Consider the following 22,203-nt stretch of genomic DNA (forward strand, 5'->3'; position numbering starts at 1 on the left):
GAGATAAGTGTTATGTAGTTGTTTTTCATTATCTTAGATTAATAAATGTAACTGAGAGGATTTGAAATCTTATTTTGGTTTAGTTTATATTGTTTTGTTAATTTGATTGTGACTTGTTTTGTTTAGTATAAATAAGTAGTGGCCATTCTGATCTACACTCCGTACCAGTTGGTGGCGGTAATGTACCATTTCGTTGCGTGCCAACCGCCAAAAAAATCCCATAAAGAAGAAGAAGAAGAAGAAGAAGAAGAAGAAGAAGAAGAAAGCTGCTTATCGTCGAAAGTGAAGGATAAACATATCAGCAAAAGTGGAAAACTAACACCTACAATCGAGAACATATGTTCTGTATGCGGGTAAGTGTTGCTGCAATATTGCTAGTGTATTGCAATGCTTGTTGGGGTTTCACAGAACATACGTGTTGTTGTTTTTTAGGGGGTTTGCGCCGAGGACTTTAACGGGTACAAGCTAATTTTGTTAACAGGTGTAGTTTAGCGGACCTAGAGACTGGGGTCCGCACGCGGGAACGTCTTGGTACACAACACTATTGGTATTTGTAAAAAAAAAAAAAACAACAACAACAAAAAACTCTTCTAAGAACTTTTCTAATGTATTTTGGGCGAGTTTTGAAAATAATCCGTGTGTAGTTTAAAAATAAAGATGGCTACCTTTTTAAAAGGTGAAATTCTGGCTATGTCCCCCAATTTATATGGAAACATGACACAAACGTACAAAAGTATGCTCATTTTAATTTGTATTTTTTTTAGATATGCAAAAAAAGTGCCATGATATGTTAAATCAACTCTGCTGAATATTCTGCCTTTTATTTAAAAACAAAAAGCGCAGAGGTGCGTTGGTTCTGACGGTTCTGAGTGCATAGAAAGGACCTGCACCAGGTTCTGAGATGGTGGAGAACTCATGTAAGAGAGCGGCAGGAAATTATGATCATCCTAAAATGTTCTGTGCTGCACAACCCTGCGGGCTCATCCTCCACATTCATCCTAACTAAGTTCATGAGTTAATCTGAACAAGTGTTTAGATGGACAATGATCAGATTATGGATCATAAACCAACCCTCTCAATTGGAATACAATTTCGTTCTGATGGTAATAATTTGTGCATTAAGGTTTTTAATTTGTTGACAAAGTCTGAATGACGGTTACTGAATGGGAGAGAGGAGCAGGGCTCTAAACTAAAATTATTAAGAATAAAGAGTCTTTATTGTTTTTATGTAGCCATTATTAAATTTTGGTGATACACTCAGAATGATAAGAGGCAGACCTTAATTAAAAAATGAGACATAAACATCCCTAAAGGACACCCTCAAAATGTAAAACCCTCAGGAGAAGAATTAAATATTTAACACCCTTTTTGACGCTTGGAAGAAAAATTTGAAAAAAATTTATAAACATCCGTAAAAGTAAAATATAACTGAGTAAGGAAGTAAATAAGGACAAATGTAGCATGTAGTATTTATATAAAATGCAGCTTGTGCTGAAACAGTCTATAAAATGGTCTGGTGGTCACAAATGGACATGCACTGGTTGCATTGTTATGACAAATCTTTTCCCCTAGGTGCACTAGGAACAGTGTGAGGTTCATATAGACAATATTGACTATTAAATGATTGCCGTACAATCTCGTCAATATAAACTTCTTTATTTGAAGCAAAAATATTTTACCTAAGATTATTGTGACAGAACAGATTCTTTGTAAAAATAATCAACCGATTAATCAATTATTAAAATAATCATTAGTTGCATCCCTAGATTCAACACATCCTTCCCCTGTACTACAAACAAATAAAAAAACAAATGTTTTAAAGTAACTATTTGCAAAGTAATAACTGCAAGGGGCTTTTCTTTATGGTTTTACATACAAACTAAGCATGCAAGTTATCGATCAATGAGTTAATCTAAAGTTGATTGACTTTCGATTATTTGATTAGTGGCCATTTTTTTTTCTTTTAGAAACACTAGTTTTCTCTTGTATCAAGAGGGTCTTGCCATAACATGAAGGGCTAATATTTATTTTTGTACAATATGCTGAATTTTAAAAGGGGCACATCATTATATTTTAACAGTTTATTGTGCCTCCTTTGGTGAATACTGACTGAATAAACAAATATTGGTTTCTCACACACATTATTAAACTTGTACATATTTATAGAATATAACAAAACAGAAACCTATTAGGTTACGGAATAGAAGCAAATAAGTGGAATAGAATAAAATATATGAAACGCGTATAACCCTCAGGACAGTCCTCACCTTTAACAGTGCTTTTGGCATCATGTTTTTTTCTATCATGTTACAGTTTTTTGCGTAGTGCCCTCTGCTTTTATGTCATCACATCCTTGCCTTCTGAGCACATCAGTGAGTTATGGTTAAGAAACAGACGCTACTCCGCCAGGGAGCCCGGCTGTATGGGAGCTATTTACCTGACAACTTAAGGAACTTGTTGAGAGTTTATGTTTAAAAACAGATCCGTATAAAGAGCGTTGTGCATCCTTATTAAACGGTGCAAAAGTAATCCCACACCGGACTCCATTTGGACCGCTTCGTGTTGCGTCTGCCATTACTTTGTTCTCTTATTACTGCGGTGTGGCTCCACTTAAGAATGACCAGTGACCCGAAGTGTACTCTTTTGACACTTCGGGTCACATTACATTAGGGCTGCAACGATTAGTCGACGTTGTCGACAAAAATCGATGATAGAAATTGTCGACAATGAATTCCATTGTCGGCTATTGTCGCCAGACGCGTTTTTCAAACAGAGTGAGGCATCTCACTTGATTATGATCTCTGCTGAGAGTCGCTCATGCGCAGTAGTGTCTCTGTACGCGTACCAAGACTTCTAAAGTTTGGGAGCATTTTACCCTGGATACGGCGAATAAAAAGATTACTTGCAAGGTTTGCAAAGCAGATCTTGCGTATCATGGCAGTACCTCGGTGATGCACGAACATTTAAAGAGAAAGCATGTCAGGGAGTTAAACGAAACGGAGTCTGACTCGCCTCGGTAAGATGCAAGTAACATTCAAGCCAATGCAGTTTTAATGACATACATTGTCAGGGTTTCCCGCAGCGCTATCTTGGCCAAACTCAGGCTACCACCTCGCCAACATTCCAAAAAAAAAAAAAAAAACAAACTCATGCTTGCATGTTAATGTGACGTTAACACGGGACACATGGATACCCCCCCGCGCGCAAAACTTGTTGTCTCCTCCCCCCCGCTCCGCGAGTCGGTCCGCTCCTCCTCCTCCTCCCGTCCACCCCCCGCTCCGCGAAAAGGTCCGCGCAGAACTTGTATCTCCACATATCCCCCCACCCCCCCTCCAAATGGTGAGGAGGGAAGTTCAGCTGTTCTTCACAGAGGCACCAATAGGCAAAAAGGATGATCCGCTCAGCTGGTGGAGAGAAAATGAGGGGCGTTTTCCCACACTGTCCAATGTAGCAAGATCCCTTTTGTGCATTCCTGCAACATCCACCCCAGCAGAGCGAATCTTCTCAGCAGCAGGACATATCTGCTCGCAGAAGAGAGCAAGTCTCACACGAGACCATGTTGATATGCTGACTTTTCTTAGTATAAATAAATTGAACAACATATCCTGAGCCTCATCTTGATTTTAAACCTGGTCTGTCCACCATGACAAGTTTGTGTCCAAGTTATATCACACAGCCCATGTTTACAACTTGAGTAAAGACAGCTTTGAATGCTTATTTTCAGCTGTATCTACTAATGTTAGTTGTTAATACCGTTAGATTTCAGACTGTTGAGAATTGTAAAGTTCTTTTGCAACAGACAGTTGACCACTGAATGTACTTCACAAAATGCACATCTTTGTTTTATTTAATGTTCTGCTGCTGCTAATCAGCCTGTTGTTGGTTTACAGGGGAAAATTCTTTATTTGATTTTAATTTATTAATCATTTATTTGGCTGTCCCTAAAAAATGGACAGAGGTTTATTTATTTATAAATTTTACGTCTCTGTTGACTGAGCACTGTGCCTAATTAAAGTTAGGACATTTTTATTTAATTTTTGTACAAATCCACAGTATGTGCAATAAAATAAGTTTTTTCATTGTACCCATCTTTTTTGTGTTCATTATCATGTGCCACATAATTAAATCAACTTCATGCTGAATTTAAGAAAAAAGTAATAATTATCCGATTAGTCGACTAATCGTTTCAATAGTCGCTGACTAGTCGACTATCAAAATAGTCGTTAGTTGCAGCCCTACATTACATATAATGAAGGCAAAAACTGACAAACAGGCCATGAACAAGGGTTACAGTGTTTTTCTTTTTTTTTTTGTTTTTTGTTTTTAAGTGTTCAGGAGAGTCACAGATATTGAGGTAGAAAGGTGCTTATTGAACAATGCACGGCGGCCATAGTACAAAACTGAAGGAAGGTCTAATGGTGTGTCCAGACAAAACGCTTTTTAAGCATCAGTTTTACATGCAAAGTCTATGGCAGAGGCGCCTTGGGGGGCACCAAGAAGTCTTGCAGCGCTTTTTGAGGCTTTCAGTGCGTTTTGTGCTGCAAATTTGGTTCGACATGTATTAAAAAGAACCTCTGGGGTGGCCGATGCTAGAGTTTGAAAACCTGAACCCTTGCAGCTTGATGGACTCTTCAGCTGAAATGGGGCGCCTGTATTTGGTGTCCTGGTGGGGGATGCGGGCTGTGATGCCGGTCAGAAAGTTGTCAGACTGGGCTGGGTGAGCATAAGCAGTGCTGAAAGCGACCCTCGCCACCACACAGCTCCTGTTGTAGGTGGTGAAACTCATCAAGCTCAAAACGTATTATCTGGTGAATTCAGACACAGCGCAGGTTATATTATTCAGGAAAGAAAGCCGAGCCACTCTCTTGATTTCATCTGCAATTTTACAAAGAGTCTGCAGAGGAAAAGAACAGCGTAGCTCCTCCCAATGGGAGCCACTTTGTATGACGCGTTGTCTCGAGCGTTGAGGCTCTAGATAACGCATCGGACTTTTATGTGCACAAGTGTCCAAGTTGAGGCTTTGGACGCCTTTTTTACGCTCAAAAGGTGTTTGGTCTGGACGCAGCACAAATGCGTGTTATCAGTTAATCGAATGGAACAAACTTTAATTTAATTAACCATTAATCGACAATTAATTGTGTTGATTATTCGTTTGCATCCCTTCTGCCAACCTTTGAATAATTTCATGCAGAAACCAGGGGAAAATGGCAAGAATCAAGAGTCTTTGTCATTATGTAACCGTAATTAAATGTTTGGTGAGACACTGGCTCAGAATTTGCACATAATACACAAATATAATGTTCAAATTGAATGCACTTAAACCTAGACCTGTCACGATAACGGATTTTGCTGAATGATAAAAAAAATGTTTAAAAAAATTACTGCAATAAATCATATTATTGTCATTTGGAGACCTTTTTCATCTAATATAACTGCATAATAACGCAAGTATATCCTCTCTACCTACCGGCTCAAGACAAATTAAGCGGGTGGCCACATTTGGTTTTAATCCTAAAAACTCCCACCCAGCAGCGGTTGTGTTTGGCGTTGACACCAACCTCACGAGGTTCTCATGCTAAGCTTTGCACCCCTTCTTCAAGCTGCATCGCACAACACACCTCGCGCTTCCAATTCAAATGGGTTGTGGGCACCTCCCACAACCCACCACACAACTACTGCCAGGATTATCCCATTTTCTGTGGGAAACCCTGACAAGATTTACCTCCTCCTTTACTGAGGAGACATGAAGGGTTGGGTGAGCAGACAGCTATGCACCGTACTGAAAGATAAAAAAGACACATAGCAGTCACTTTACAGAACAATGTAAATTACTGTAGATTTGCTTGAATGACAAACATACCCTGAGAAGTTAAAAAGTTTGCAAATAGTCATTAGAAATAAATATACATTTTTAAGGTAATTGATGTATGCATACAGAACCTGCACTTAGTGCCGACTTTCTAAGCTACTCATAACAATCCATTAGAAATTTGGGTGGCAGCCATGACTTAAACTTTGCTTCAATGCTCTCATATATTTAGCATCTTTAATATCTCAAGATTAATAGGTTAAATTGTTATGTTGCTTAATTTTATAACAAACCCCCATCTAATTTTGTGGTGTTGCAACAATAGTATTTTCTGTTTTGTTAGTTTAAAGATGCTTGGCAAATGTCACCCTGACACAAATTCTGTCCTTACTAGAAGAAAACAAAAAAACAAACTCTCATTAAAATTACAAAATGTTATCTGGATTATAGCACAGATCTCACTTATACACAACTCTCCATTCTGCTAAAGTAATGAAACTCTTTATTTGTTTCTTGGACATAATTATTGCTCTACTTCCCAATGAAAAAGCATTGAACAGCGAGGATAGAGCAGAACAGAAATTGTGACTGCTTATATTAGATCCTTTTTAACCAAAATCTCGCATATAGCTGATGAAATTCAGAACATATTAATACACAAATATTAAGAGGTCAAAAGCAAGAGTTCTGAAAGCTTTAGCGAGCGCTTTGAACCAGACATAAATTATCTGTGAGGATTTAATTAAGGCATTTGCACTTGCTTGATTTTTTTCTTTTTTTCTTTTTTACACAGAAAAGCCAAAAGGCTTTCCCTAGAACTGAGAAAACCTTTCAGATTAAAGGTGAAACATCTTCAAGAAAATCGAGCAAGCCCAGTTGCCTTCATTTAGCACTTTCCGATGATTAAAGTCTTGTGTACCATCCTTTTATTAAATTTTAAGTTTGCTATACACGGTCAGTGCTGTTGGATCTATCAACAGCGGTTGTAACTAACTGTTTTATTTGCACATTATCTTGTAACTTTATTTTAGCATAAAAAAATTGAGAAATTGAGTTAACACTATTTAAATTAGTAATTGCAATAATAGCATATCTAAACCCTCTTGTACATGTACAATACTGCTTGCAGTTTAATCCCAAAAATGTATCAGTCAGAAGAGGGGAAAAAACGGCAGAATTGTCGGATGAGATTTCACAGATGCTTCTTCTTAGAAAGAAAGGCAGTCATAAGCTTTGTTATTCATGATTCTTTCAATTTGATTAATGGAAGACGAGAAGCAATACTTCTTTAGTAGGTGTCCTGCAGGGCCTTTCCTGCTGCATGAACATGAAATAATGGCACATTACTTTTATTTTACCTTCGCTCACATAAATCTGTAGATATACATTTTCTCTCTGAATGCAAAAATCTGTTTCTTTCTCAAAAACAAACGTAATATATGACAACCTTTTTAAAATCATAAATATATGAATTTACTATATTTACATTAGTATAATTATTTAGATTGGTCACACTCCTGAACTAACTATTGCTGTCTTGTGACTTGGATCACAACAAATTATATATTTAAAATTCATAAATAGAGAACTCGATGCTTGATGTCAGTTGATGCGTTTTCTCATTTCTGTGTTTTTGCCAGATTTCAAATAGTTTACACATACATGAGGCTCAAAATAAGGATACTAATTTGCCTTTAATTGAAGGACTGTCACAGGGCTGCCACTAATGACAATTTTTTTAATCTATCAGCTATTTTATTGAATTATTATAAATCACACATTTTCTTCCACAAATTATGACTGGACACACTCTTCAAGTGCAAAATGGCCTAAAAGTGTAATGTACAAACTCCAACCTTATTAATATAAGCTAAATTAAACCCTTATTTATGTATTCATAAATAAAAAGCTGGAATATTCAGCATGTTGGTCAATATCAAATATTATATATCGACAATATGTACCCCATTAAATGTGCTTAAAACAGGCAGAAGTAAAACTTACTGTCGGCTACATAAAGCCTGACACACAGGCACAATGTTAGCCATTCAAACCTCATCGTAGATTCAAATACGAAGTGTTGGAGACAGACAACTTGTTTTGAAACAGACAACTTGTCTGACTCTGCAATCAGCTTAAAACACACTATACTTGACGTGGCTTTGTCTTTTATGGACTCGTCATTAGTGTCTGATGGTGTGTTCTGATCGACTGCAGCGTGAACAATGCATTTACATTTTATACTATGCAAATTGCGCCGCCAGGAGCGGTAAAACGGTAAAACGTTGTTCGGTTTTCCCCATTAAATGCAGTACCATGACTCATTTGGTAAAAACCTGGTCCTCCGTGTTTAGTTGAACAGACAAGCAGACAGAAGCTCCTCCTATTTGATGACGTGGTGACACACGGTGAAGCCGATGTTCACTACAGTACATGCGAAATGTACAGCGGTGAACACAGCGCGGTGTAGGTGGAAATTACGTAGTCACCGCGGTCGGTTGGAACGCACCATGATGCTAATGTATCTCACTGTTCGGTCGTGTTATGTCAAGAAAGATTAGATCATTCAAACACTCCCTTTTTCTTCATCTAACTTTAGGTGCTCCCAAACTTTTTCTGCCTTGGCTGTCTAGAAACTACTGCTCATTTGGAGCTTAACATTGCATGGAGTTGAGCTCCACTGACATATGCAGCTCACAAACACGCACAAGAGGACTTACTGTATATTTCTAGCTATCAGTCGCACTTTCTTTCATAGTTAGATGCGGCGTATATTAAAAAATTATAACACGTTTTTAAATGGTAATTCTAACTGACCAACATGGACAAAGGAGTAAACATTACTGTCTATAGCCATAAGAGGGCACTCTAAGCTTGAGACAACTATATCCTGCTCCTTTACCACTTAAACCTTAACTTATAGACAACGACTGAACATGTGTTTGTATGTTGCTTCGTTGTTTCAGTATGCATTCACGGACTGGAGCGTTGGTGTGGTGCAGCTCAACATCTCAGCTATGTTCTATGTTATTCAGCCTCTTGTGGATACAATTTTGTAATTGAATAAAATGGCTTACCTGATTAAATGTCAGTACTTGTATTGGATTTTGTGAAATTTCTTAATAAATTCGACTTATAGTCCGAAGAATAAGGTACACAGCGCTGTGTGTAAGGAAACGCTTGACGGTACTGTTGGGAAATGTGAGATAACAAATGTGATGAATTCAATATAAGTAGGCAAAAAATAGTGATAGACATTTATGTTTAAAGTCATCGATTATGTCGAGTAGTTGCAGTAGTTGTAGTTGCTCGAGTGTCATCGTTAAAATACAGTCATATCAAAAAAAGTTTATCAGTGGAAACAAATAAACTAAGCACACTCTCTCTCCCAGTGTAGCATTTTTATAATCACATTTTGTCCACTTTTATAAAATGAAAGTAAGGGGAGCTTTTGCAGAAAACAAGCTGGTGAAAAAAATTAAAAGGGATGAAGCATATAGAATTTAGTATTGTTTGACAGAAAACTATGCGACATGTTTAAACTACATCGTTCACAACAGTAAGTTTATTAGGAAACAATTTAGTTTTCTCTGCATAAATGTCAAATATTGCATTTTTTTTATTTGGCTTTTTTTTTCTAATTATGGTTGCATCAACAGAAATCCATCTGAACAGCCTCCTGACTTGGACCTAATATTCTGGCAAAGAGAAGCAACTGTGAACAATGAGAGGAACTGAAAGGGCCAATGAGAGTCCTATTATACTGTGTATTTTTAGGCTCTGACAGGATCAGAGGTATCATGTCATTTCACCCTCCGATGGAGAGGAGAGGAGGGAAGCCTGCGTTTGTCTGTCATGTTGGTACACGAGCTGATCCTCATTTCTTATGGCTGCAAGAGCGTAGCGCCGTGTAGCGACAGTGCAGGCCGAAAATGGATAGAGTTTATTAACAGACACTGCGATGTCCATCTCCTCTGGTTTGGCTAAAGACTTTCACAGTGAATGAACGAGTGTGTAAAGTGTATGAATACATCATGGTATATAGGAGGAATTTGTTGGCTGCAGTCAGATGAGCTCTGAGTCAGAGGTTTTCCCCTCCCTTCATTTTTCTTGCCTCTCATCTCTCATTTGTCTTTGCTCGCTGCATTGATGTCTTCTCTATTACTGCTGATTTGACTTGTCTGCATGTGAATACCTAATCACTCTGAGGATGCCCCACTTTCATCCCCCTTGAAAGGTTTATTCCTTTTCTTCTTTTGCCTCCTTTCTTAGTTGGATGACAATTATTTATCACTGGAAGGGGAGCATGTCAGATGAAATTTTTACAAGTCCAGTGTTTGGCATGATCTTTATTCCTCTATCTAGGCACAGATGAACATCCTTAGGAATTAGATAGGATATTCGTAATGCTTACCTTTTGGTTTTTATTTATTTGTCGTATTTAGAGCTACATCTTAGTTTTAGATTAATGTAAATTTCGTTTTTTTTAAGGTTACCATTAGCGATAAAATGCATTTTCTCATACGTTTTCTACCTCTACTTCCAAGGCAACACTGAATGTCTAGCCACCGGTGGTCTTCATCAGACAAACTCTTCTGCTGCTTCAGAATAAGGTAGGACGAACAATAGTCTTCTTCTTGCCAACAATGCTCAGCAAAATGTGAAATGTGTCAGCTTTGTCCTTGCTCAGGTTTTTGTGTGTAGCATTTAGATTTTTCAGCTGGTGTGTGTGTTCGCAGTCTTTTATTCCCACCAGTGTTTCTTTTTTTTTTTCTGGGTGTTTGCTGCCTATGGTCATAGCTGTTTTTTAGTTGTTTTTTTTTTTTAACTATATTGAATAAGTCACTTAGTTGCTATGTTTTAAGGGGCCATAGCAACTGTGGACTATCTTCACTGTCACAGTGAATAATAAAAACAGTCCTCCAAAGTTTGAGTAGTGCTAGAGAGTAAAAAGGTTTGACTAAGATCATACATCTCTGAAGGTTCTTGGAACAACTCTGATAACTAAGCATTAGGCATGAATTGATATGAGATCTTTGTGTAATTACTATGGGAATGCATTTTTACTCTGACCTTATGCCTATTAACATCTAAAAAGGCTGTTAAAAACTTGAGTGGTAGTGATCATTTTAAAGCCCTGGTATATCCTATATATAAAGAAAACTATATTTTGCTCATCTGAACCTAACCATGTTTTATGGACAGGTTGTCTTCTTGTTTCTTAGTTTTAATATCCGATCTTTGAAATATAGCTATACTACAAACCTTGAACTGAGAATGCATTTACCACTCCTCTTTTATAATGCTCGAGGACAGCCTTGATTTGTAGGAGGTTCTCTAAGGCAATGAATCTTGTAAGTGTGTTGTGTCAGGGACAACTGTATCAGTGGTTTCTGATATGTGATAGAAAGTGATTGCATTTGTATCCATAACAGGTTGCTCAGAGAGTCACGTGATTACTCACGTAATTATTAGGTTTTGTAACTCTAGAACTAGTGGTGGTGTAACGTTGAGGTTACAAAAGACTTGTACAGGGGCGACTGCGTCTCAGTCGGTAGAGTAGTCTTCTTGCAATTCCAGCTTCCCCCTGTCACATGTCTATGTGCTCCTTAGCAAAGCACTTAATCCCAAGTTGCCTACTGAATGTCAGTGTGTGATTGGGTGAATGTGGCTTTAGTGTACAGCGCTTTGAGTGGTCAGTATTACTGGAAAAGCGCTATAGAAGTTCAGTTCATTTACCAATCATTTTAACGTTGCCTGCAAGATGAATTCTCGCTGTATTTGTGTGTTCACGAACACACGAGAATCCATCTTCTTACCACTTTAGCCTTATCCGTTTGTGTCCGAACCAAAAATGTTTGCATATTGTGGTTTAAGGCGGGACATACCGGTACGACGAAAGCAAGAGCGGCTGAGCCCACATCTGCACCGACATAAACATGGCGGCGCTGGGGGACTCACGCGTAGCTGCTGCTATCACATCTGATTTGTCAGAATACATGATTGTCATGAGTCACTATCTAAATGAGCGTTTCTCATGACGTCTGATGCTTACGTTTTGATTTGTGACCGTGATCGGCTAAAACCAACCTTTGGTAGGCGAGCACTAGGTGTCAATTCATCCAATAAGCTTGGAAAGTTCTGCTGAGTGTTCCTCCTTTCCCCGAACGGAGGAGGAGTCCCAAATTGATAATGTGCATAACGTAGAGTGCTACACAAAATAAATCTGGCTCTCCAGGTTACATGTATTTACATTTTGTAAAATATATATCTCATATGTGTTTTGAAGGGTTAAACACAGCATATTTGGCCAGTAAGATACGGCTAAAATGCGGTTTCAACTGTAGGTGCTCAGCAGCCTGTTAATCAGATTCAATTCAATTGAATTTTATTTATATAGCGCCAATTCATGAAACGTGTCACCTCAAAGCACTTTCCAAAGTCAAATTCAATCAGATCATACAGATTGATCAAAGAATTTCCTATCTAAGGGAACCCAGTTGATTGCATCAAGTCTTGACAAGCAGATACACTCCTTAGATGCTCAAGCTTTTGCTAAAACAAGTTTTACATTATTACCAAGGCTACACTATCCACTGTGTGTATCAGGGTGCCTAGTATCAACCATGATATTATCACCACTCTTTGGTGGACCTCTGTTTTGCTGGCAAAACTGTCGTATTTCACTGGTGTGCAATAATCAACAACATAAACACACAACCAGAGCAGAAAAAAATGTGCGAAACAAAGCAGTTGCTTGTGTTTAAATATATATTTCTGACTGCATTATTGCACAGTTGTTATTGCAATAAAGTATTGACAAAGGGACTGGCATGGTGCTCCAACGCTGTGTGTCTCTGACAGTTGTATTACAGGGCAGGGAGGGGCTGAGCCCTGAGTGGCAGCGGTTCACATGCACGTAAATGTGTGCGCATGTACACGCACGCTCCAGTCCAGAGACTGAAAAAAAACTGAGATAGCTGGGGTTTGAAGTCATACCATAGTCCATCTGAATACTACCTTTGGTTCTTCAAATCATTATTTTTTAGTTCTTTCCATCTAAAATATTGAAATTTTGCTTATTGCTCCTTTAAAATTCATTAATTATTTAATAATAAGGTTCATTTCTAGATCCAAACAAGTATTGAGAAATAAATTGAAAATGTAATATATTTAATTTTTTTAATTAATAAACTAACCTTTATTACTACATACACACTAAATAGGTACCGTTAAGTACCGGTATCGACTCTCAGGTACCGGGTATCGGTACCGTATTGGTTCAAATGTGAAAGGTACCCATCTCTACCTATAATACTGTGTTTTTATTTATCCATCAATATTAAACAAATCTTTAATGTTGCTTTTGTGCTTGGTATCCCAATGCTTCAACGGCTTTCCAATAATGCCAAGCCATTCAAATCACAGCTATGCACTTTTTTTTTTACCAGTACCAGCATTTTGTAATGGATGTTGGTGCTTTCAAAGAAGTATTGCTTATGAGTTGCACCCTTGTGTGACAGCAAGTCAATGAGCAGCAGCTTTGTGTTCCTGCCTTTGTTCAGACATGGTGGGCGTGCTAATAATCTCATTTTCCAAGCTGCAGCTTTTATGGGTGTCTAATGAGATGGCATTTCTCCAACTACCAGTTCTCTTACTGGTATTCCACTGGTTCTTGACAAGTCTGCTTAATGCAAAGATGACTATATTTCTTTCATATAACGGACAGAACTGTTTCATTGCACTGCACAACCCATATGAAAACATCTTTTAAACCTGTGCAGGACAAAGAAAGCAACAGATCTAGTGTGCAGTATTATATAACCACATCATGTGGTTATATACTACATGCTTCTCATTTGAACAAAAATGAGAAGCATTTGCTCATTATCGTACCTTTTGTAGGGCAGTTAGTAGCCAACTAAACCATATTTCCACACTGCAAAAACGGATCTAAAAACAAGTAAAATGTTCTTAAAGTTAGTCTATTTGTCCTTGATTTGAGCCAGTAAATAAGATTATCTGCCAATGGAATGAGTATCTTTACCCCTAAAATAAGATAATTAGACATCCTGCACTTGAAATAAGATGATGGAGATGAATTGTTCCTACTTTAAGTGGAAAAATCTTATTTAATTGGAAAACAATCTTATTTACCTGCTCAAATCAGGGACAAATACATTCATTTAAAGACAATTTTACTTATTTTTAGTTCTGTTTTTGCAGTGCAGACCTCTGTATATTCAACAACTACACTTTTGAGCTTCAGAAAAGAATTTTCCATAGACTTGTAAATCAATCAACCATTGTACATAATAGAGTTAGTGTAAATAAATAGATGTAAGACACATTATACTGCGAAGAGTGTTTGGTCACCCCTCCATGGCATTGGAGGGGTGATTGGCAGTTATTGGCAGTTATTTCAATCCCTTTCATTGGAGCAGGTGTAAAAAATCCAGCACCTAAGCATTTAGACTTCTCCAAGCCAACTCTATTTATAAGCCCTTTAAAAACAGCACAGTTGACCAAAGTGCTGAACAAAAATGAACAGCATACCTGTTAAACACACAAAACAAGTTTAAAGTAAATTAGAGCAAAATACAATATAAAACACGTAAGAATATTAAGTAACTTGAGTAAAATATAACATAAAACACTTAGAAGATGTAAAAAAAATGTGATTAAATTGAATAAGGTGAGCCCTGTCATGATGTGTCAAAAGCTAATGAGAAAAGGGGTTTTCAGAGCAGATTTAAAAATGGACAGTGAAGTTTAATGGCAGCAAGATCCAAAGCCTGGAGCTAACAAAGAAAAATCTCAGTCCCCTCTGAGCTTCCGCTGCGTCCTCGGCACATCCAGGAGAAGCTGGTCTGCTGAACTGAGTGACCGGGAAGGGCAATGCACTTGCAGAAGCTCAGAGAGGTAATGTGGGGCCAGACCATTCAGAGATTTAAAAACAAATAAAAGAATCTTAAAATGAACCCTAAACTGAACAGGCAACCAGTTCATTGAGGCTAAAACAGGAGTTATGTGCTTTCTCTCTTTGGTGTACCAGTTAAAAGTCGAGCAGCTGCATTCTGCACCAGCTGGAGACGAGACAGGGCTGTCTGTGATGCACCATAATAAAAAGAGTTGCAGGAATCGAGGCGTGTTGTGATTAAAGCATGGATTACAGTTTCAAAGTCTTGTTTTAAAATAATGTTTTACCTTTGATAGTTGTCTCAGTTGATAAAAACTGGATTTCACCCCTGAACTGATCTGCTTCTCCAAGCATTTGTAAAGAATAGGTCATTCTCAGGGGCTCAATGAAGCCCAGTGAAGTGCAATTTCCTTGCTACTAAATATTCTACAGTCAACTGTTATTGGAATTAAAACAAATGGGTAACGATTGGTAACAATTGGTAACGACACCAACTAAGCCACAAAGTGCTAGGCCATGTAAAATTGCTCAGCAAGGTTAATTGCCTTTGAGGCAAAGTTATGTGGCATCAATAACCAGATTCCTCCAAACTTTGTGTGGCATTCGGATTATCTTAAGAACATTGGGGAGACGGCTACTTGGAATGGTTTGCATTGCCAAGTAGCTGAATCCACGATTTGCATCAATAAGTGCAATGCCAAGCGTTCAATGCAGTGGCACAAAGCATGTTGCCACTGGACTCAAGAGCAATGGAGGCCTATTCTCTGCTGTAATCGATCATGCCTTTCTGTTTGGCAATCAGATAAATGACTGTGTTGGCTGCACAATGGTACCTACCTGACCTCTTTCAAAGATTTTTGCTTACATCTACTTTTATTTAACTTTTTTTGTCTCAAGTGCTACAAAAACAATAAACAATGAATGTACATTTTTATTATATAGTGTTTATATGGCACTACATCGCAGAGAAGCTGAGTTATTTTACTAAAGTTGGGTACAACTTAAAGCGGTACCGTGTACGTTTTGACTCAAGTACTAGCTTAATTTGAGATATATAAAATTATTTTACAGGTCAATATACAGCACTTGGTGCGTATTGTTGCACTGGTGTTCTCAGAAACTTGTAACTTGTAACTGAAGGTCTGATCTTTTGCCGAATGGGTTATGTGACTTAGAGCACTGCTCAAGGTCAGATGACCCATTTTAGGTTAGAACAAAACAAAACTAAACAGATATGACATATCAGACTTATTTTTGGTTCTCTTATATATGATTTGATCTAATTTTTTATTTTTTTAATCATCTTTATTGTCATTGCAACATACATTCCAATGAAATTTGTTCTCTGCATTTAACCCATCCCCTTGGAGAGCAGAGGGCTGCCACTGTGCTGCGCCCGGGGCGCAATTTGGGGTAAAAGGCCTTGCTCATGAACCTGGAGTGGCAGTTTGTGGGAGTTGAAGTCAGAACCTCTGAGACACATGCGCAATGCTATAACCAATAGGCCACCACTCCCCACTCACTTTATGTGGGATTGGCCACAGTTCTTTCATTTAGAAAATGAGAAAGAAAAAGAGGAGTGAACTTGACTTCTCAATCTGCTGGTCCAAAGTGTTCTGCTATCAGATTCCAAAACAATTTTGCAACATTGCAATGTTGCCAGTGGCCTTAAGGGGCGTTAATCCTAGAAGTTACAGGTCTAGCGTCCCTAGTGGCTAAAAGTTACAGGGTGCTGCTTTAAGTGCCTTAGGACCCTGGCCGAGTCTTATGTTAAGCTTTGGACAGATTTTCTACAAAACAGGAAAGGTAAGCGTTGAACGTAGATATAAACCCCCTAAAGAACAGTATAATTAAAATATTTATTACATACAAACACAGTATTAAAATATTTGTATAGATTACCTCTTAATCCAAGTCCATTTCACAAGCTACTCATGTAGAAAATGCTTTTATGTTTACTATGATTCTGGTATGGTGTTGAGATATTTAAGGTGGGTTGAAATAGTTAGGTGGGTTACCAAAAGTCAGAATTTTGGTACCATGACCCTTTGTCAAATCTCAAACCCTGACTGTGATCCAAATAACTGATCTGCTTTTAGCTACTGGCTCACAGCTCACTCAATGAAACGATTGTACTTTTTTTAGTCCGCCCCAGTCAACTGACACACTTCCCCCGCCCTCTCCCTTCATTCCTCTTGCCAAGGTGCCTCTGACTGGAGAACCACAGGAACAGGCTTTAAGGAGATTGTCTGAATTTTATTCCTCCCTTTTCACTGTTATCCTTGTTTTTATTCTCCTCGGGCATATGCTTTCACACAAAGCTGGTATTCTCTGTCTTAAATGCTCATCGTGTCACACTTCTGTTTGCCAGGAGACAGTGGGTGGGCATTCTTGGTCTTGTGGATGCAAAAGTATCTAGAAGTATCTTTTTAGCTCAGCATCATCAAACCGCCACTTCCACCATGTGCTAAAGTGCAGCTTTTTCTGTGGCAGTACTGGTAAACAAGATTCAAGATTAGGCCAGTGGTGGGGAAAGCTCTCTCTCTTTTAACACCAGTGGGAGCAGCTTTTTCTGTTGCTCACGTTGTTTGAAAGAAATATTGAATAAATCATGAATAATGGTCCACTTGTCAAGTCATCACTTAAAATGTTGTTTAACATATTCTCAGTTAACCAGACTGGTGTAGTCATACAGAAATCTGGAGATGCACAGGTATGAGGTTTGACATAGCTAACAATTAATATTGCGTATAAAAAAAGCTTTGTTCACAATCAGAGTAAAGTACCAGTTCGTTTGTAACACAAACTCTTTAAATATGAACTAAAAATTTAGTTCTACATTTTATGAGTATTACATGGTCTACATTAGTATTGAGCTTGCCTTCCTCATTAATAATGTTCATGTAGGACTGGACAATATGGATGTAATGTAATATAATTACGATATTGATGTAAACAAAATAAAAGCCGCAGAAAGACTGCCAAGAATGGCACAACAGATGCCTGCACAAACTTATGACAGTCATTTTGCCATGTTTATAAAACTCCTCCAACATTTTGAAAATATTTGCTTAAAAAAACAAAAACATAAAACTATATAAAACCTGGAGCGTCCGTCAGTGACAAATATGCCAATCATAGACTGTAACATATATTGAAACATTGGAAATGTCATATGACCGTTATTGAATAAAGTTATATTGGAAAATATATTGATGTTGACTTATTGTCCACCCCTATGTTAAGGATGCTGAAATCTCTTCTGAGTTATTTTCTTGTCCCCATGAAATAGGGCCGGACGATAATTCAATAACAATACATAACAATCGATAGACGTGTGGTGCGATAGAAAAAAAAGTCAATAAAAAGTTCAATAGAACTTCCTTTTGTATTCAAGCCTATCATGTAGGTTAATACTACGGTCACTACACCTGCCCAACCAATCACAAACACAGCTCAGTTACAAAGCTCCGCCCCCTTCAAAGAGTTAAGGGAACGTGTTCTTTTTTTGTTTTTATAAGACTTGCAATTTTGGTACAAAGTTGGTTGAATAAAGGGTTGAGTTTGAATTCAGTGTTTGTGGTTCTTCACCTAAAAATAGGTTATGAAGCAACAGTATAAAATGGCTACAGCTGCACTTTAAATATGTTTTGAATTTTTTAATAATTATATCCATCCATATATCATCCAGCCTTACCATGAGGTTTCTGCTGGACAGCTTTAATATGCAGCTCCATAAAGGTGGTTAACCAGGTTCTGGAAACTGCTAAAGGGCTCTGACAACACTTCACCTAAAACAGGAGTGTATGATTTAAATTGCAAGACAGTCTTACTTGGGGCAAAGTCTTGCTAAAGATCCTTTTTTTTTTTCAGGTGTTTTGAAAAGAAGCTGCATCTTATAGCTGTAAGACACTTGAGTTCTGGAGTTAGAAATTTGTGACTTAGATTGGTAGGATAAACCAACGAGTCCCACCACTAGGTCAAAGCTACAGTATATCGCCAAAAGTATTAACTCATCCATCTAAGTGATTGAAGTCAGGTTTATCAATCACCTATCAGAGCGCGGTCAGTGGTTGTTGAGGCAAGTAGTGAGCAGAGATCGCCAACTTTCTGCAGAGTCGATCGCTATACAGCTCTAAACTTCATGCGGCCTTCTGATTAGCTCAAGAAAAGTGGATAAATAGCTATATGCCATGGGTTTTATTGGCCGAGCTGCTGCATTCAAGCTATATTCATATGGGAGTCAACGCAGGCGAACAAATACTTTTGACAATATAGTGTATAAATTAAGCAAACTTTGCAGTGTTTTGTGAGTACCCAGTATTTGCTTTAGTTATGAGTTCTTTCTTAATGTCCACATTTTCTGCATGGTAGATAACGGCGCCCTAAATAAAATAAAAAGGCACGTTTCCACGATCACTGATCATATGGGACTCCGTGAGATCACTGGAGGGCAGATTGCAGGCTTTACCTTTACAGTAAATGCTCATGAGAACATAGAAATTTTAGACCCATTTTCCTTTCCGTCATTTGAAAGTAAGTTTAAGTATGAGGAATTTATTGGAAATGTACTGCTTTCCTAGCTGTAAAAAGATGAAAATAAATGTCACACAACAAGATTTTTGACATAACGTTGCAGTTCATCGTTCTATCACTCTACATTTGAAATATATTTTAGTTTTTGTGGAATCTCAATGTTGCTGTTTGATCGTAGACTAGTTGAAATTAGGCCATCTTCTTTGCACAAATGACATCTGCCCCCTTTTCATTTTGCTCATATATTCTACAACCTGTCATGTCATTATTGTTTAAATTTACCCTAAAAATGTTAGTTTTCTGCTTGTTTTTTTTTCCTAGTTGGCAGTTTTGATGGAGATCATCCAAAACTATTTGTGACACTCTTGTAGATTGTAAAAGGCTGCATCAACAGACTTCCCTACAAGCCTCCTGTGGCTCAGATTTATCATGTGGCCTAAACAGGGAGAATTCAAAAGTCTTATTGTGTAAGACAGTCGCATAATTTAAAATATTGTCTATGACAACAGTTGCAACCACTTTATGGGAGATGGGACACGGACAGTTGTGTTTTTTTTTCCCCCTCTGTTCTCCTTGGCACACAGGATGTAGCTGTCAAGTTCCCATTAGTCTGAAATGCAGTGAGCTGTGACTTTCACATAACCACTTGTGTCCAGCGATGTCGTTTCATATGCAGTTAAAGCAAATTTCCTGTCCTTTCACATCATCTTCATATTTTCCTGTGCACAGCTGTGCTATGCAAAGTAGAAATTGTGGTGCAACAGAATTTTATTGTTTGGATCCCCACTTCATCATAACTTCTCAACACCAATACTCAGAAACAATACAAGTTTACAGATAAACTTGCTTATCTTGGTGTTTTTTCTCTGCATTTTTGTGCCAGCTTCTGCCAGCAGGGTGATTACTGGCTTTAGTGTTGTTCCTTCACACTTAAGTGGTGCGATAAATCCACAGGTTTATTAAGTGAGGTGGCATAAAGGGATTGTAGAGAGAAGGCAAAAGGTCCCAATAATTAGTAGTTAAGGTCCTACATTTTAACGAACAAAGAAATGCTAATAAGCTTTTCCCAGGTCACCACTGCCTGCAGCAGTTTAAACTCCACGGATGATTAAATATATTTTGTATAGCGTATCCTTTGAACAGCTTATGCTGTTTACTTAATTCAAAGGGACGACTGGTGTTCACAGCTTCGCTGCATTTAAAGAGATATTTAAACTTGGAAGAAAAAGTGACAGCTCTCATTTAAAACAAGCCAAAGGCAAGCTGACAAGCTTAGTGATGAGATGACGACGGAGTCCAGCTGAGACTGGCTGGTTCAAACTTAGCCTACAGCCTAAAATGTCTTTTTTTGTATTAGATTAAAATATTTAGATGATTTAAGAGTCTTATTTTTAAACTGCCTCTTAGGTTTACTGCAACTTTTTGTTTTTACATTTCAGGAATTCCAACTAATAGTTCTACTTTGTAGTAAGTTTGTCATTATGGCAAGCTGAACTTTTGGAGCCATTTGATTGAAAAGACAAATATTGGTTCTGAGAAGTCAGATTTGTGTGTGTGTGTGTTGTTAAGATGCATCAAATTAAGATTGTCCACCAATTTTGGTCTGTAACTCCATCAGTATGTGAGTTTCAAAAGTCAGACAAACGTTTGGGAGATATACGTTAGGGAGTTAATTGGGGTTAATTTGGTAAATGCTTGATTTTTCTGCCTCTGTCAAGAAACCCCCAGCACACGTGTGTGTGTGTGTGTGTGTGTGTGTGTGTGTGTGTGTGTGTGTGTGTGTGTGTGTGTGTGTGTGTGTGTGTGTGTGTGTGTGTGTGTGTGTGTGTTTGTGTGTCCTTAGAAATAGCACATTGGATATTCAGCAGGTCAGATGTCAAAGAATCCTGGAAATCAGAATAGTTTTCCTAAAGGACTTATTGATGCATCTGTAGTTGTGTGAAGTAAAAATAAAAGTGGCCGTTAAATAATCAAAAACACAAACCACTGCAAGAATAATTAAACAAAAAGAAATTTCATAGCTGCCGTTAAACATGCCAAAAAGATCCATTAAAATTGGGGGGGGGGATGTCACAACCATCAATAGTATTTTTATTCTGCAAAGCAACGTTGATACACATTTTATATTAAGGTTTAAATTGAAAACCAAACATTTTTGTTTCTCCAACACTTGAACTGTGGTCGTATCTTCTAAAACAACTGGCTGACAAACCACTGCATTAATTTGCTAAGATGGTAAACATTTATTTATGTACCTGGGGCTTTGCTGTCATGAACTGTCTCTGTGTAACATCTGCTGTGCGTCAGAAGGTCGTTGACGTAAATTCATTTCCACAGTGGTGGCCTCTGTGCAGCCAAGTCCTTTGTGGTGTTTTGTTTGTGCATTGTTGTTGCCACTTCATATTGTAGAGTCTGCAGCACCATCTCATCTGCATTATGTGAAGAGCCCTGTTGAGTGTTTATTTGTTTCAATATCCCTGCAGGAATCTGCTTTTTTTTAATAGTCCATCGGCCACTTCATACCTCCACCAAATTAACACTCTAGTGATGTTTTTATAGCCTATCCCTTTCTTCAACACTCTTCCGCATTTTCAGTTCTACAGTCCCGCTTCAAACCCACTCCTGTGCCACTTATCTATTGTCAACTCTTTCTTTTGACTTGGTTTCTCTTTTTTTAAGGAAGTCTCCCCATCTTTCACTGTGCTGCTTGTTTGGGATCTGAAGTGCAAGGATTGTTATGCACATTGCAAATAAATAGTTTGGCTCAATCAGAGAGTGCAGGGCTGTGTTTAGAATGATTTATTTGTTGTGGCGTTTCAAGCCAAGCAAATATTTTATTCATTTTCATGTCATTAAAAGGTATCCCCAGAACTCAATTTTGCATTTATGGTTTGCTCAAATCATTGTGCTGCAGCCCAACTCTATCAATTTTCAAATT

The 22,203-nt window shown here is 37.9% G+C and overlaps 1 protein-coding gene across 2 annotated transcripts in view; it reads left to right on the forward strand.

Moving 5' to 3' along the window:
* The first annotated feature begins 216 nt into the window (after positions 1-216).
* Positions 217-22,203, forward strand: part of gpat2 (glycerol-3-phosphate acyltransferase 2, mitochondrial) — a 217,686-nt gene continuing 195,699 nt past the window's right edge. Inside the window, exons 1-2 of one of the 2 annotated variants that reach the window (XM_036143930.1) lie at positions 217-353; positions 10,357-10,422. The gene's annotated coding sequence lies outside the window, so the exon portion shown is untranslated. The remainder of the gene's footprint in view (positions 354-10,356; positions 10,423-22,203) is intronic. The other variant, XM_036143932.1, reaches the window with a different exon arrangement.

This window comes from Fundulus heteroclitus, chromosome 12, assembly GCF_011125445.2.
Source record: "Fundulus heteroclitus isolate FHET01 chromosome 12, MU-UCD_Fhet_4.1, whole genome shotgun sequence".
Taxonomy (NCBI): domain Eukaryota; kingdom Metazoa; phylum Chordata; class Actinopteri; order Cyprinodontiformes; family Fundulidae; genus Fundulus; species Fundulus heteroclitus.